The sequence below is a fragment of the Panthera pardus genome, unplaced genomic scaffold, assembly GCF_024362965.1.
Source record: "Panthera pardus isolate Hobbes unplaced genomic scaffold, ASM2436296v1 HiC_scaffold_11, whole genome shotgun sequence".
NCBI lineage: Eukaryota > Metazoa > Chordata > Mammalia > Carnivora > Felidae > Panthera > Panthera pardus.
The window spans coordinates 25,687,550-25,704,735 of record NW_026526666.1 but is presented as its reverse complement, the minus strand read 5'-3'; the positions used below and the strand labels follow the sequence as shown (position 1 = coordinate 25,704,735).

General features: G+C 41.5%; 1 long non-coding RNA gene across 1 annotated transcript in view; it reads left to right on the top strand.

Moving 5' to 3' along the window:
• Positions 1-591: 591 nt before the first annotated feature.
• The window catches only part of LOC109271892 (uncharacterized), a 34,178-nt gene continuing 17,583 nt past the window's right edge, over positions 592-17,186 (top strand). The window contains exons 1-7 of the long non-coding RNA XR_002082155.2: positions 592-689; positions 3,450-3,511; positions 8,830-9,006; positions 9,134-9,342; positions 9,873-9,974; positions 10,998-11,130; positions 12,525-12,599. This is a non-coding gene — a long non-coding RNA (uncharacterized LOC109271892). The remainder of the gene's footprint in view (positions 690-3,449; positions 3,512-8,829; positions 9,007-9,133; positions 9,343-9,872; positions 9,975-10,997; positions 11,131-12,524; positions 12,600-17,186) is intronic.

Sequence of the window (17,186 nt, the reverse complement as noted above, 5' to 3'; positions counted from 1 at the left end):
GTTGGTTGTTGTGCTTCTGTAAGCAGGTGGCAGAAACACCAGCCTGTCTTGGACATTCTGAGAGAGATTTGTTTCAAAAAACCCTTGACTTGGTTGGGAATCAGAATGGTGGGATATATGAAAGGCTTGTTTCTATTGTAAGGACTGTATCTCTCTGCTTTATGCAGCCAAATTCATTCTGGGCTTGAAGGAATTAACTGTGCCTTAGAGGAGTTGTCACCTGGCCGCTTAAGGTGCCAGTGGAGAGGATCTGGTAGCACTTGCCTACAAGCCTCTCTGGACAATTTGAAGTTTTTCTGAGAGAGAGAGAGAGAGAGAGAGAGAGAGAGAGAGAGAGAGAGAAAGCATGAGACTGTGAGAGCAGGGGAGGGACAGAGAGAGAGGGAGAGGCAGAATCTCAAGCAGGCTCCACGCCCAGCACAGAGCCCAATGCGGGGCTTGATCCCATGACACTGGGATCGTGACATGGGCCAAAACCAAGACTGAGCCACCCAGGTGCCCCTGGACAATTTGAAGTTTAATGTCAGCCTGAAAGCAAGATGTCCTCATTTGAGGGTAAAACCCATCTCTTTCTCTACAGTGGCTATTCAGCTGCGTTCATGTGACTCACGAGTGACCTAAGCAGTTTCTTCACAAAGCACACATGGAGAGCACAGACACAGAGGCAAGTTGGGGGAGAGCCCTGGCAGGTAAATTTTCTGTGCTCAGTGACCTGGGAACAGGAATGAAAAATCCTATTGCTCTTTTGGGAGAAAGGCTAAAATTCACAGTGCTGCTTAGCTTGTCGGCAATCCTTGCTCAGGACATTTTGATTGCTGAGGGCACGTTCTAACTTTCGGTTCAGCTCTGTCTATTGGCCTGTCAAGCATACCTCAGGTGTCATACAATGGGTTCCACTTCAGTACAGTGACCCCATTCTCTACCACTGGGGTGTGAGAGTACAGGATTTAGGATACCACTCACTGGAGACCACGTCCCCAGCTCCAGACATAACTTCATCTAATTATTCCAAACAAATGCCTGTTCTGTGGGTTCTCTTGCCTTACACATCAAGTCCCAGTGACTTCCAGAGATGGTAACCACACGAATCAATATTGCCATTGTGTTAGATGTAGCACTCCCTGCCAGAAATCCGTCTCACTGTGATGATTACGTAAAAGGTTCTTAGATGGTTTTCTCACCACAATGCTTGACTCTAGGGTTAGATAAAGTTACCTGAAAAGGTCACCTTATTCAGGTGACTATATGCAAGAATCATCTGAGGCCAGTGTAGTATGAAACCTGTTTAATGCCCTATACAGCATGGGCACCAGGCAATCCAAATGGAGGCTGGCCAATGAGCCGAATGTATCAGCCTTGCCAAAGAACTACCTATGTGAGCGGTGATCTCAGCCTCCAGTTCCCCTCACGATCTGCAGATTAAATGATCACTTTTCAGAGTTTTTGTGTGTCATCTCATCTATTTCAACAGGCTACCTCCCTTTTTTCTAAGGGAGGTAAGTGACATGCTTAAGGTCAGAGGTAATCCAAATAAATTCTGGAACCCCATGTGCTCCAATCTGGATATGTTGTCTCAGGCATAGAAACACAACCTAGAAAACCAAAAGTAACCGTACATCTTTCAAACCTTTTATCAGTTCTTCCAGGAAATGACAAAGAGGAACGCGTGTTCTTAATAAACAGCTAAAGTTATCATCTTTTCTCACCACTGCTTCCTTCCTTAGCACATTTCACATAGACTGCAGCTGCTCCTTTACCAGCCTCTCTATTTTCCTCCTGTCACTCTCTCTGAAGGTCTTCCACATGTGTGGGCTCAACGATCCCCCTTCCACTGCTTAAGGGAGCCCAGTGAGGTCTTGCCCAGCAGCCATCTTGGCCATGCTGCGGGAGGAGCCGGGGAACCGGAAGCCATATTCCCCGTGTCCCCAGCAACCTAGACCTTCATATTTGTTAGGGAGAGAAGCACCCAGAGCCCACCGAGAAATGCAGTTCCTGCAGTCTGACAGATCTTGTGACAAATCATTTTTGGAAATTTCGGTCGAACAAAATTCTGAACCTCTTTGCATGTATACCTGCAAAAGCTAGAGTCCAGACCAAACCCTAGAGTTTCTGGGGTCTGTGCAAATGGAGAGAGAATATGTCTCATTTACTGCCAGCACATAGTTAGGACACAGTAAGTATGTATTAAATCCAGGATAAATTGAGAAATAATTTAGGAAGAAAATGACATTAGGAGGGACCAGGTATTGGATAGTTTTTGACTGTCTGCCTGCCAGCGTGCCTGCCTTTTTTTTTTTTTCCCTACCAGAATGATTTGAATTGACCATCTACATTGAAAAACTTCATTGATTGATGGTTTCATTCTTCCATTCGCTTTGTGCAGACCCTTTGTAATTTACTTTTATGTTCGGTCTCTGTTTTCTCTTCCTGTCACTTTGCCCCTCTCTTTTTCACTGCTTGCCTGAGAGTAATTTTCCATCATATTGTTATAGCCAGAGGTCTCTGACAGGGTGGCAGTAAAATGACACAGCTAAGTGATACAGATTTTAATGACTTAATGCCATAATAATTTCTAACAGAAACATAAGTAGAGACAGGGGTGATGTTTTAAAAGACATAAAAATAGGAAGTGGACCATGGACAAGTTGTACCTGAGAAAGAACCGTGGCAGAAATGGGAGCGAGACAGCTACGGACAAAGTTGGCAGAGGCAGGCCCATAAAACAGATGCTGTTAGTAAAGGGGGAAAAGTCACAGAAGAGAAAAATATAGCATTTTGAAAGTATTCGAGAAAGAAAAAAAAGATGACAAAAAGAAAATGTGGACTGGCTTCTTAACAGAGAAAAAGAGAAAATAGGAAATTACAGAAAAAGGACAGAAGGCTTGGCCTGTCTTATGAGCCAGCCAGGCTTGGTGACAAAGGTAACATCCAGAAGAATACTTAAGGTAATAATAGTCAATGAGGAAAGAGCACGGAGAAGCAATGCGCCTCAGAATGCCCAGGGTAGGAAAATCGCTGCAGACCACAAAAGGAGAGAACAGAGGAGTGCAGGCCAGCTGGCAATTATTTCTGAAACCTCGTGGAGGATTATTAGGTTCCTAGGAATTTGAAAAGGGAAAGATACCAAATTGTTATTTTGACAGTGTGATGAAAATGTGTTAAAGTAGGTCACAGAAAATCTGTGGAATTGGTGGGCTTCCTTGGCACCAAGGTAAACTCTTGGTAAAATGAAAAAAGTGGCTAAAAGATAAATGCATAGCTAACTTGCCCACGGGCTCATGTGTGGGTCTCTAAGGGCCGTGGGTCAGATGTCCGCCTCTTTCCATCCCCGCCCCCATTGCGTGAAAGCTGTTTGTTCCTCTGAAGTTGGCTACAAATCCACCTGTGGTAGACCTAAGCGCCTCTCACCGGGGGTTCTGGTTCTCTTCCCTTCTGCGCATGCACGGAAGGACCATACCTCCTCACCCCAGGGCAGATGGGGATGAACTTGTCTGGATGGACGCATTCAAGGGTAAGGTGTGTTTCTCCATATTCTTTCTTCCCCTGTGTTTTAAAATCCAGTGTATTAACAGAACATTTGAGGTATACTAAGGCCAACAGATAGGGAAGTGATCACCACTGTAAAGACAATTTACTTACTCCTGGTTCTCCTGAGAAGGAGGCACATGGTGCCTCGCAGGGTCACACAGGGGGCCCCAGGGTGTGCCACAAAGCAGAGGGAGATGAAGGAACTATGGACCAGGGCTTTTATTGTGGTTCCTGCAAGAAGGAATGAGCGAGGTAGAGTAGGCAGGCCTAGAATTGGCCAGTTTGAATTATTTCAGCAGATCTCAGGGCATAGAAGCTGTCCCTAGTTTTCTGCTCCCTGGACCTGGAGTGATTAGGGCAAGTGGATAGTGGTCCTGGGTGTGAGCGCCTGATAGAAGAGGTGGTTGTGGTGTTGTTTGGTTGGTTTTTATTTATTTTTTTTATTTGAGAGAGAGAGAGATTGGGGGAGGGGCAGAGGATGAGAGAGAACCCTCTCCCGGTGGAGAGGCCAATGCAGGGCTTGATCTCACCACCCTGGGATCATGACCTGAGCCGAAATCAAGAGTCAGATGGCTTAACCGACTGAGCTACCCAGGTGCCCTGTTTAATTTTTTAATTGAGAGTGCGCCCTAGGGAGGAGGACTCTTCCAGAGGGGTAGGAGGGTGATAAGAGAGGCAGGCGGCCAAAGCCAGGTGACTCAGGCATATTGCTGGGTTGCCCAGAACAAGGCATGTCCAGCATATGCATGTAGGGCAGGTGTTAAAACATCAAGCCGACAGAAGCTAGAAGCATGGTTACTATGTCCTGCCTCAGTGACCATGGTTGCATGTTCCTAAATAATCAAAGCAGCTTGGAGCACTGCCGCTAGGAGCTTATACCCGTTGCATGATTTTGCGTGAGAAATAAACTTTTGTAGTTATGAAGCCACTGAGATTTGAGAGTTATTTATACCACAGCATAACCTAAATTATCCGGACTAATCACTGCCATGCCACTTGCAGTGGGAATGAAGTGAGGTAATCCAAGTAAAATACTTCCTGACACATGATGTAGTCTCAACAGTGTTAGCTATTATTATCATCCTTTGCTAATATTCTTCTGCTGCTTAGTCTGCTCTCTTACTTTTTCCCTGGCACCGGATAAATTAGTATTTATCTCAAATAAGATCGGTTGGCTTGTTGTAATATGTAGCTATAAGCTATATATTCCTGTTCATATTTATCTTCAGAACAAAGGGTAAGGTAGTTATTAATAGAATAACGAATAATAATAACTGCAATAATAATTATGTTATTGTTGTTATTTTTACATTTTAAAGATGAGGAAACTGAAGATCAGAGAAGGCATATAACTTGTCCAAGGTCACATAGCTAGTAAGTGGCTGAGATAGGATTTGCTCCTGTCTGTCAGATTCTAATACCTAGCCCTGACCACAGTATTATGCCACCTCACATGTCCAGGATACCTTACAGATTGGAGAGATTCAATGTAGTGAGATATTTAGCTGAAAACTCTGCAAAAGTAGAGAATCTTCTTGGCACAGAAGCAGCCTTCCAGCGGCACCAGAGTGGCTTAGTTAAACTTCCAACTCTTAGTTTCGGCTCAAGTCATGATCTCAGATTTTGTGAGTTCAAGCCCTGAGTCAGGCTCTGCACTGACAGTGGGGAGCCTGCTTGGGATTCTTTCTCTCCCTCACTCTCTGCCCCTCCCCAGCTCATGCTGTCTCTGTCTTTCACAGAATAAATAAATAAACTTAAAAAAAAAATTAAGAAACAACTTTCCATCAGCTTCACTGCCCAATTTGCATTTAAAGGTCCTCCCTAAGCAGCCTACTCTCTAGTCCCTAACGTTGGGAGAAATCGAACGTTGATCCTGAGGCTGGGACCAGATTGTAAAGTTATCCTGCCTAACACACTGCCTTGTTTCAATATGGCTGCTTCAACCTCTTTTACATTCTGCATTCTCTCTCCCACCCGCCTTCGGTCCTTCCCCTGCATACTGCTGATTGACTACTTCCTTCTGCCATTCCCACCTCTGCGACAGAGGAGGGAAGGTCAGCAACCACTTGCTCAATCTCCCTGACAGCTAGGTGGCCACAGGAAATGGCACTGGCCCATGGGACACGAATGGGGTCTTCTAGGAAAGTTATTTCACTTCCTGATGAAAGAGACGAGCATAAGAGGAGACGTTTCTGATACCGCCATTTTTCCCTTGTCCCTGCACTGAAAACAGATGTGATACTTGAAGCCACAGAAGTCATCTTACTACTATGAGGCAAGAAGCATAAGGATAAAAAGCCAAGGCTTGTCAGTGACACACTGAACCAGGCGCAAGAGCCTGAGTTCTGATGTTATCAATGAGCAGCTACATTAAAAACAGCAACCACCAGCCCCCAGGCCTCTACTTATGTAAGAAGAACAAACCTCTTTTTGTTAAAGCTACTGTTGGTCAGGTTTTTCTGTTATTGGCAGCTAAATGTGTTCCTAAATTATATACCATGCCATCATAAATCTTCACATACATCATAAAATACCATACTTGGAATTTATCCTAATTTGTGTATCTAGTTCTCAATTTTGGAGAATTTAGATTACACCATTTTAACTACTTTAAATAATCCCATGTTGAACATCTTTGTATATAAAGCCTTTTCCATATTTATGATTACTTTCTTTACTCAGGATAGAACTTTCTGGAGTAACTTCAGACTCTTGACACATATTAACAAAAAGCTTTACAAAAAAGTGCACTAAATCTCAACATCTTGCCTCTTGTAAGATACCATATTATATGGATTCTATATTTGTTACACAAATTTAAAAAATGGACAATCTAAGCAAATCAGAATGAAACTCTACATTCTAAATTGTGTGCATTTTCCTCCCAGGGGAAAAAAAAAACTGCCTTCATGTGTGTTTCAACTTGTTTGAAAAGTATAAAACAATCTTTCTATAAAATAAAGCATTAATATTATGTAATGGTTGTCTATGAATGGGTTTTTCTTATATTTACCAAGGTGGATGCCCTGGTGAGGCGTTGCAGATGCATTAATTTGGGTAAAAGACTAGACTGAAATCTCACAGGTTTTGTATGGGCTCAAAGGTTGGCACGCTATTTGAAGCATGCAGGTAGGGAACAGGCGAAATGGGTAGGGTTGGGAGACATTGGCCTGGTGCATGTACCTTCCAGACTTCCTCTCATGTATTATCTCACTGTAGTGTTTAAATGATCTCATTACTGATTCCATTTTACACATAAAGAAATGGTAGCCTGGCAATTTAAATCCCTTGCCAAGCTCACAGAAATGGTAGCATTGCTGGGATTGAGCATAGGTCTGTCTGATTCTCATGTTTCTGTACTTCCTATGCCTCCTCATCTATAAAAATGGGGGAAAACAGTGGATGGAGAGGCTAACATGACTTTCCTCACACAGAGATGATCTAGAACCCAGTATGCCATGCACTTTACATTCTAAGCTTTGACTTCTCAAGGGAAGTGGTGAAAACCTAGGGAATGAGATTTAGCAAAGGCACAGCCATACTGGTGTTGTGATTTTCCAAGTGACATTGATGCTGTTGGATTGTAGTGGTTAAGCCACATGTCTCTTACACAGTTTGGGGGATAAAGTTAACCTGATGAAATATCATTTATGATGATGAAGGATTTTCTCAAGGAAGAGATATCTGAGGGAGACAGTACTGTGAGGCTGAGTGGTTAAAACTGCTGTCTCAAGTTTAACAGATCTGGATTCAAGTCCTAGCTTCATCCTGTGTTAGCCATAGGACCCTGGACAAGTTATTTAAATCTCTCTGTGTCTCAATTTTTACAGCTTAAAAATTGGCATAAATAATGGCATAACATAGAAAGTTTTTGTGAGGATTAAATGAGACAAGAAAATGAAACACTGGTCTGTACATACTAAGTGCTCACTAAATCAGACAAGTCCTGGATTGTAATGATTCTATAACTGGATCCATTCCCCTCTTTATTTTCTTATCAAGCTTTATCTCTATGCTGAAAGTGTCTTTAACTTCCCTGGTCACCGTCTGGCTGAATGCCTTGAATCTAGTTTCTGTTCGGCAGACTGAAACTTAGATGCTCTGATTCCAAATGTTCTATTTGGAGAAGGGTGTTTCACACAGAAGTTTTAAAGTAGATCAGTATGGTTGACTTATAGCTTGCCAGCCTCCCTTGCAGTAGGTTGGGGTCATTTCTACCTTAAAGATACAATGCAAGGGGCACCCGGGTGGCTCAGTTGGTTAAGGAACTTCGGCTCGGGTCATGATTTTGTGGTTCATGAGTTCAAGCCCCGCGTCAGGCTCAGTGCCTGGAGCCTCTTCAGATTTCTGCGTGTGTCTCTCTCTCTGCCCCTGCCCTGCTTGCACTCTCTCTCTCTCTCTCTCTCTCTGTCTCTTAAAAATAAACATTTAAAACAAAAGGATACAATGCAAGATTTCAGCAGAGACTTGTGGCTCATTACTCGTTCTTCAGACTCAATTCAAATATCTTTGGCGGTTTCTAATTGCCTAAAACCACTTAAGGTTCTTCTTTGTACATCCAGTCACCAAATATTTATGTGGTTACTTCTGGCAAATGAACTGTGTGTAGAAATGACATGTGTGCTTCTGGGTCAGAACAGCTAGAAGCTAGCTAGGTGCCTCTTCCCTTGTTGAGATGAAGCCACATGTTCCAGATGGTGTAGCTGCAAGATGCACAAGACCTGTCCGGGCCACAATGGGCTTTATGTGAGCAAAATATAAATATTCATTGAGTTAAGTCATCGAGACTTTGGGATTTATTTGTTACTAAATGAAGATTAGGCAAGTGGTTCTCAAAGCGTGGTTCAGGAACCCCTAGGTATCTCTAAGTCCCTTTCAGAGGGTTTGGCAAGTGAAAACAATTTTCATAATAATGTTGAGGTATCATTTGCCTTTTTCACACTCATACTTTCCTGACCGTCAAGCAGAGCTTTCCACATGCTATATAATGTGTGATGATGTCATTGCTCTGATGTCTAATGGAATGTGTCTTTGTGTATTTCTGTGTTAAAAAATGTTTCTCTTTTCATTTCTAATATGCCAAATATTGATAGTTGTAACCCTCATAAACAAAAGCTCTTTGGGAGTCCTTAACAATCTTTAAGAATGTAAAGGGGTCTTGAGACCAAAGAGTATGAGAACCACTGGATTAGTCTACCTTGCATAATGCAGAAATCATATGGGCAGTTTGAAGTGGGATGTGGTGATCCCAACCTATTTTGTTCTTAAATTTTTTTTAATGTTTACTATTTATTTTTGAAGGAGAGAAAAAGACAGAGCATGAGCAGGGAAGGAGCAGAGAGAGAGGGAGACATAGAATTCGAAGCAGGCTCCAGGTTCTAAGCTGTCAGCACAGAGCCCGATGCAGGGCTCAAACTCAAAAACTGTGAGATCATGACCTGAGCCGAAGTCGGACGCTTAACAGACTGAGCCACCCAGGTGCCCCATCTTTTGTTCTTATATTTAATTTTCAAAGCTTTCTTTATGAAGGAAATACACAATCAAAAAAAGCTAATGTACTTTTAATTCAATCAAATACTTGATAAAATAGTTGTTTTTTTTCCAGTGGACTGAAAGAGATTGGGAGTTGATTGGATAGTCAGAGATGGGTGCAGAATTTAAACTCCTGGATCATAGAAAAATTAATGAAATAGCAGAAACAATCGTATAGTGGGCACATTTTGTTGCTGAACATTTTAGTCAAATGTTGGTTGATAATTTCTACCTACAACGTTAGCAAGAATTTTGGTGAATGGACTATGAAAAGATGGGCAGGTAAGTTTAAAAGACTGGCTGTACTGTAATTAATTGTTAAATCAAAGGAACTAGGATTTTATACAAACCTACTATCTGCTAGATCTTTTATATACATTAATAATAATGATTAATCCTTATAACTTATGAAAAAGGATTTTGATTATAACCTCCACTTTATAGATGAAATCAACACTGTTAGAATCAGAAATTTAACTTTGGTATATTTTTTACTCCAATCCTTACTTTTTCCATAATTCCAAGCTGGCTTGATAAGATTATCAAGTCAGAGATAAACAGAGATGCATTTATGATGGGATAGGGGAAGAAGTCATGGCTTTTTTCTGATATTTTGTTTTTGGATAGTTGCCCCTGAAATGCAATTTCTACCCCAAAGATGCAATGCAAGATTTTGGCAAAGACTTGTTTCTCATTTCTCTCTCTTCGGACTCAGTTCAGACATCTACAGTGGTTTCTCATTGCCTGAAACCACTTAAGGTTCTTCTTTGTACATTCAGTCACCCAATGTTTATTGAGTTCCTATTATGTAGAGACACTATCCGGGATGCTGGAGATACAGCAGTGAACAAAACCCACACACCCCTCTGCCCCCTGGGAGCTTACATCAAAGAGGGAGGTGGAGAATAAACAAGGTAAATACATAAAATACCTAAGATTGACCGTGATAAGTGCAAAAAAGAAAAATAAATAAAAAAGGGTGCCATTCTTGACAAGGTGGCTGGAGTAGGTGACCTGTGGCAAGGTGGCCTGTAAGCAAAAGGCGTGAGGACGTGAGGGCTCTGTGGATGTCCAGAGGAAGAGTTTCCAAGGCAGACTGAATGATCAAAGGCCGTGAGGTGGGAATTGTAAGAGCAGCAAAGAGGCTATGTTGGCTGAAGTTGAGGGAATGAAAACTTGCACAGCCTTTGGAAGAGTTTGGGGCTCTCCTGTGAGCAAGAGAAGGGCATTTTCAGTCTTGTGAGTTGAAGAAAGACATGGTCTGCCTTGCATTTAAACAGAATCACTGTGGTGCCTGCACTTAGAACCCTGTGGGTACAGGAGGGGAAGGTCTAGGTCTGTTAGGAGGATGTTGAAATCCAGGTGAGTGAGGATGTGGCTCAGTCTAGAGTGTGGCAGAGAAGGGGAGGAGGAGTGGTCAAACTCTGGTTGTATTTTGAAAGTAGAGTCAACAGGATTTTCTAATAATTGTTTGTGGTTGTGAGCAAAGGAGGAGTTGAGGTGATGACCCCAAGATTTTTGGCCTGAGAATCTGGAAGGCAATGAACCAGAAGGGGAGAGTTGGAGGAAGAGTAGACCTGGAAAAGAACACCAGGCAGTTTTAGGACTCATAATATTCTGATGTTTGTTAGACTTTTTGGTAGAGATGGTCTACGGGCAACTGAATGTCCCAGTCTGGACACTTCAGGACATGCACTGAAGACAGAAACTAGGGAATCATCAGAATAAGGGTGGTGCTTAAAGCCACGAGAGTGGGTAAGCTCGTAACAGATAGGAGTAGAAAATGGAAGGGGTCCAAGTACTGAGCCCTGGGCTCCATTATTTGAGGTGAGGGCAGGAGACGAAGAAAGAAAGCAAAGGAGTGTGAGGTGGAGCAGCCAGTAAGGAAAGAGCTCAGCCCACCTTTCTCAGAATCTCATCAGCCCACCTCTTCACAGACTCCCTGTGATCTGGCTACATGCTGTAAACTGCTCATAGTGGTTCCTGCCTCCACGCCTCATGAACATGGTTCCTGTGTGTAGCCCAATGCCAACCAGTTCTTTCCTGACATGACTTTGTCCTGGGACACCTGTAAGGACCATTTTAAATGCCTTTCCTATATCCCCAAATCTCTCCCTTTTATTTGTACGAATGACCACATTTTAAAACAACTTACGCAGCAATTTCATATTCCTCTTATTACAGTCCTTTGTGTACGTGTATGTTACTTCTCCAAACCATGAGGTTTTTGTAGGTAAGGGCCATGCCTTCCCCGAGACCAAGAAAGACTGAGCAGGATTGCATTTCACTGGACAATTACTGGGCGGGGGGGGGGGGGGGGGGGGGGGGCGGTATATATAGACAGGAGGAAAATGCAAAGAAGCGTTGGGTGTTTTAGACTAAATAATACCCTCATTTGTTATTATGTGCTGCTGTGGGAACAGACAGGCTACACTTCTGTAATAATAAGAAACAGAAGTAGTGGCTCATCTGCTTTTGGTATAGGCTGGACCTTACTGCTGCGGTGCCTTTTGATTTAAAAATCCTCCTTGATAGCCCATAATCAAAAGAGAATTTTGAAAATCCTCCCAAAATAGACATAACACTGAAATATAATAATTTTAATAAAATGGGAGACACAATTCAGTTTTCCATAGATAAATACTTCTTTAAAATAGCTCTGGAATGATATCATAAACTGGTGACCTGTGATCCAAAATTCAGCTTGCAGACATGCATTTGCTTTGTGTGCAGTGTTCTGTGCCCTCCAGTTGATGACAGGCCCCTCTGCTTCATACTGTTGTGTCTAGGGCTGCTCCACACATCGACCTTACCTGCTGTGTAGCACCACTGGGTGTCCCAGCTCCACACAGTTATTAATCCCAGCCCCCCCCAACATGGAACGCAGCATTGAGTGAACGGGGCCTTGTAGTTGTGCAATTTCAACAGGCTGTTTGGCTCCTGAAGGCATTTAAGTGGGTGACCTTTATTTAAGTTAGTAAGTAACATATAACTATTTAAAAAAATTTTTTTTAAATCAAGTCTTACCATTGCCTGGTAAATAACGTATCTTCATTGTTACCTGGGCTAGAGAAACCACTAGAAATGAACAAGAAGATTCCGACCAGATGTAAATAGACTCAAAACAAATAAATAAAAAAAGGACAAATATAAAACTTGAGAAAACAAGGGGCACCTGGGTGGCTCAGTCGGTTAAGCACCCGACTTCGGCTCAGGTCATCATCTCACTGTTCATGAGTTTGAGCCCCGCGTCAGGCTCCGTGCTGACAGCTCAGAGGCCAGAGCCTGCTTTGGATTCTGTCTCCCTCTCTCTCTGCCCCTCCCCGACTAGTGCTCTGTCTCTCAGAAATAAACATTAAAAATAAAAAAAATTTAAAAATTTTGACAAAAGTCTTATTCAGGAATGAAGTTTTTAGTTTTGATCTTCATTACTGACTGGCTTGATTTTCTTATTTCTACTTTAGGCTCTTTCCTGCCCTGGAGACTCAATGATTTTATGTCTGGAGGTTCATAAGTCACAAGATATCTGGAATTAGGTGGTAAGTCTTTTTCTTCCTTTAGTGTGAGCTTATAAAACCTCAGCAGTTTGTATTTTAAAGCAATCAAAATTAAATGGAGTCTTGCATAATTGGCTCTCTCTTTCTAATGTTTCCATAAAAACAAAATACTATAGACAACCCCTGAAAATGTAGAGACCTTTTTCTTCCTGAATGTAAACAGAATGAAAATTATGTTAGGAACACTCTCCTTACTTTGATACGTGTACACACACACACACACACACACACACACAAATAGATGGATACATTATATATATAACATACATATAATGTGTATATATATATATATACATTATGTATATAATGTGTATATATATATGTACATTATGTATATAATGTGTATATATATATAATATATATAATGTATGTATCTATCTACATGTGCACAAAGCCAAAAGTGATGAAATACACACACACACACACACACACACACATACACACACACACAAACATATGACAAATATCACTTTTGGCTTTGTGCACATACTATAGAGCGATCAGAAATTTGGAGAATAATTGGAGTAATTACTCTTCTTAAAGATGAAATGCCAATAGGGGCACCTGGGTGGTTCAGTTGGTTAAGTGTCCGACTTTGGCTCAGGTCATGATCTCATGATTTGTTGAGTTCAAGCCTTACGTCCAGCTCTGTGCTGACAGCTCAGAGCCTGGAACCTGCTTCAGATTCTGTGTCTCCCTTTCTCTCTGCCCCTCCCTGGCTCATGCTCTCTCTCTCTCTCTCTCTCAAAAATAAAATAAACATTAAATTTTTTTAAAAAAAAGATGAAATGCCAATAGAAAACTTTTGAATAGCTTGAGCTTAGAGCACGAAATGATGATGGATCATTATTATTGTGTGAACTCCCTTCGAAATATCTCTAAAAATAAAAGGGATCAGAGATAAGACCAGTGAAGCCTCAGAACTTTTATTAAATTGCCCATCTTTTCATTTTTATATCTTAAGAGTAGTCAGCTCTTTTGCTGTTAGCACAAAATGACCCATATGATATGTGCAATGGATTTTCTTAACCTTTTATTATAAGAAATATCTATCCTTGCTTTTCACCTTCTGGGGGCTTTTGGTCCTAGAACTTCTAGAAAACCAGAAAGAAATGCCTGAAGGAACAATGGAAGCTGACTTGGAAGATCTGGCCATGGTTTGGGTGATAGGCTCTGACACTGAGTTCAGAATTTTTATTGTGATGGGAGATACTATTTTTAGAATCAAACATGCTACTTTATGGAAACATACAGTGTCTTTCTTCTAAAGTGCTGGCACTTTGATTGGGCCAGAACAGCATTCACGGGAGGGGCCTGGGGAACACGGCTGACAGGAAAAATCGGTAGACACAGCTCCCAGCAGAAGTGGGCTTCTGGGAGCTAGTTGAAGATGAAGATAGAAGGTATCAGGGTAGGAGATTATTCTGAACGTAGGAAGGCAGCCCAAAGTAAGGCACAGAGTGCAGACCTGGGGAGCCCAAAAGAAGTTGCTGCTGGGAAATAAAAATGACAGAGGAAGGTCAGGTGTAACAATGTATAAAAGAAATAAAGAGCAAGGGGGAAAATGGAGAAGAATTTAAAGAGACTTACACTTGGAGGAGAGGGCCAAACAGAATTAAATGACCTGGGAAAATAACTGACATATCCTAATGGAATGGCTACTGCGTGATGTGTCATGTCTGTATTTTCTGGAATTTTCTTCTGTCAAAATAACTCAGAAGTCTTTACTGCAGGTGGAGTGACTGGGCCAGAGGGCATTAAGGTTGTCTTCTACGGTACAAATTCTACATTATAAAGACTAGGAGGAGGATTCTTGTGGAAATGACCAGAATGTGAAAATAAACCCAATTAATTTATGGCTTAAATATCTGGAATACATACAAGGGAGCAAAAAATTATTTATAAACTTACCAAAGTAATAATATTTTCAAAAGTAATTGTTACTAGTACCTGAGAAAGGCCAAGAAGAGGCTAACAATAAAACAAGGGAAGAGAAAGTGTGATTTTAAGTCTAATTGGTACATGTATGATTTGGCTGTTAGGAGAGAAATTGATAAAACTCAATCATCTGTCTATAACAGAAATAATAATGCAAATAGGACTTAATTGGCTTCATTTAAAGGGTTCAAATGGACACAGCATAATTGTGGAACACTTTCTGAAGTGAACAAATTTACCACAATTTCATACATAAAGCAGAAGAATTTAAAACTAATGAAGATGTGCCTTATAAAGCCCCCAGATCACAGTATTCCATTTGCTTATTGTAATTGCTAGAAATACTACCTGTCTAAAAACAGTGGATGGGGCTAGAAGATATAAGGAGCCAATAGGTGGCATTTTAACTGCATCACTGTGTAAAGGTGTGGCTCGTGTCCCTATACTCGCTCCCCTTCTCTTCCTTGCGCTTACCTCCACTGGTCACTATATATACATCTGTCTTTTCCTGCACAAGACTTGTCTTGTTCAATGCCCTATTGGACAGCCTAAAGCATTGCCTGGCAATTAGTAGGTATTCAATAAATTTTTTTTTGATAAACAAATGAGTGAATAAATTAGACAGCAGATATCAGATCTTGGCGTGGAATAATGGCATCCATGCTTTTAGGTTAGCGTCTTAAATATCTCCTCAGGGAGAAGATTAAAACCTTGTTTCAAATATACAGAGCCTCTGTATTTGATGACAACGAATTTTAACCAGACTTATTGTGGTGATTATTTCACAATATCTAAATACCTTGAATCACTATGTTGTATACCTGACACTAATATAATGTGATATGTCATTTATGTCATTTTTTAAATGTTAAGTTAAAAGAATAAAGTAAAATTTGACAAAAAAAAAAATACACAGCATCCCTTTTTTCTGCCTGGCAAAGTATCTCATAGTATTATATACTATTAAATAATACATGTTCAAACATATTAATGTGTTTGAGTGAATTTATTGAAGATGAAGAAATGAAAGGAGGAATAAAAGGTGCTCAGGAGGGATACCAGAAGAAAGGAAAATGATGATGTATATAAAGCTGAGGGAACCAGGGCTGGGGGAGAGCTGAGGAGAGGAGCAGGTAGCAGGAATTGTGATACATTGCTCCCTCCAAGTGGGCTAGGCTGAGACTGTCCCAGGTAGCAAATATTTATCACATCTTCAAATAAAAGTACTTATTTATTTATCTATTTATTTACTTAACATATTTTTAAGTTTATTTATTTATTTTGAGAGAGACAGAGATCGTAAGGGAGGGGCAGAGAGAGGGAGAGAGAGAGAGAACCTCAAGCAGGCTCTGCACTGTCAGTGCAGGGGTTGACCCCATGAACTGTGAGATCATGAGCTGAGCCCAAACCAAGAGTCGGATGCTTAACCGACTGAGCCACCCAGGTGCCCCTCAAAGCAAAATTTTAAAATGTGTGTGTGGTGTCTATTTAGAAGCTAGGATGACTCATGGAGGAAGGACGGAGAAGCAGGTATGCCCTTGGTGGCAGCCTTCAGGTGTCCTCTACTGCCCAGCTTGGGCCCTAGACTTGTATCCCCACAAAACATGGGCTCTGGAGACCCACCCACATGTGGAGGCAGCTTAGCCAGGCCACTTGGTCTTCTTACCTCCTCCTCATGTCTCCGTATCTCTCATCCCAAGTAGCTTGTCAAAACATCCACCAACCAATACTCTGTCCATCTCATCATCCCTCCAGAGATGTTTAAGGTCCACTCTCAGTTGCATTACCAAGCTGCTGTCTGGCTTCCATCCATCCTCACTCTTGAACCTAGCATTGCCTTTGGTGAAGAGTTCGCTGGAAAATGAGTTAACTACAAATATTTAGGGGTAGATTCCAGGAATATTAGTAAAAAATGTTACTAAGTGTGGTTATATGCAAGGTAATAAATAGTTGACACAAAAGGAAATCGTATCATTAGACCCTAACCATGTATCACTCATTGGGCTTAGCACCTGACACATTATTATCTCAGTTCATCCTCATAGCCACCTGATGTAGGAACAGATATCCATGTTATACAGGAGGCAGCTGAGGTTTAGAGAGGATAAAGAACTTTCTCAAAATTATAGTGCTGCTTAGTGAAGGAGTCAAGCCTTAAACTGAGATCCATGCTGTACCCACTGCCTCGCCTGCCACAGTGGGAATTTATTCTCAGCTAGAGGAAGCATTGATATAGATGGACATCAAAGAAGTAAGCGTATCATTGAGGAATCAGTACAGGCTGGTGCTATTCATTACAGAAATGGGGTAAAGAATTGCATGACAGGGACGTATCTCTGTCTTGTTTCTGCCAGTAGTTTCCATGCTACACCCTAGAATTATTTAAATGTTTTCAAATATTAGTGCCTATTATGAACCAGGTGTCATATCTGAACTTGGGACACAGTGGTGAAGAAAACAGAGCTGCTGGGATTATTCATACAACCTCAGCCTTGTTACCCTTTTGGGAAACAGAGCTCTTCATGTGGCCCTACAAACCCAACCTTACCATCCTCTTGGCCTTATGAACACACCCCAATCTATCCCTCTCCCCTATGCAACCTGCCTTTCTTTCTTCTTTCCTCTGACACC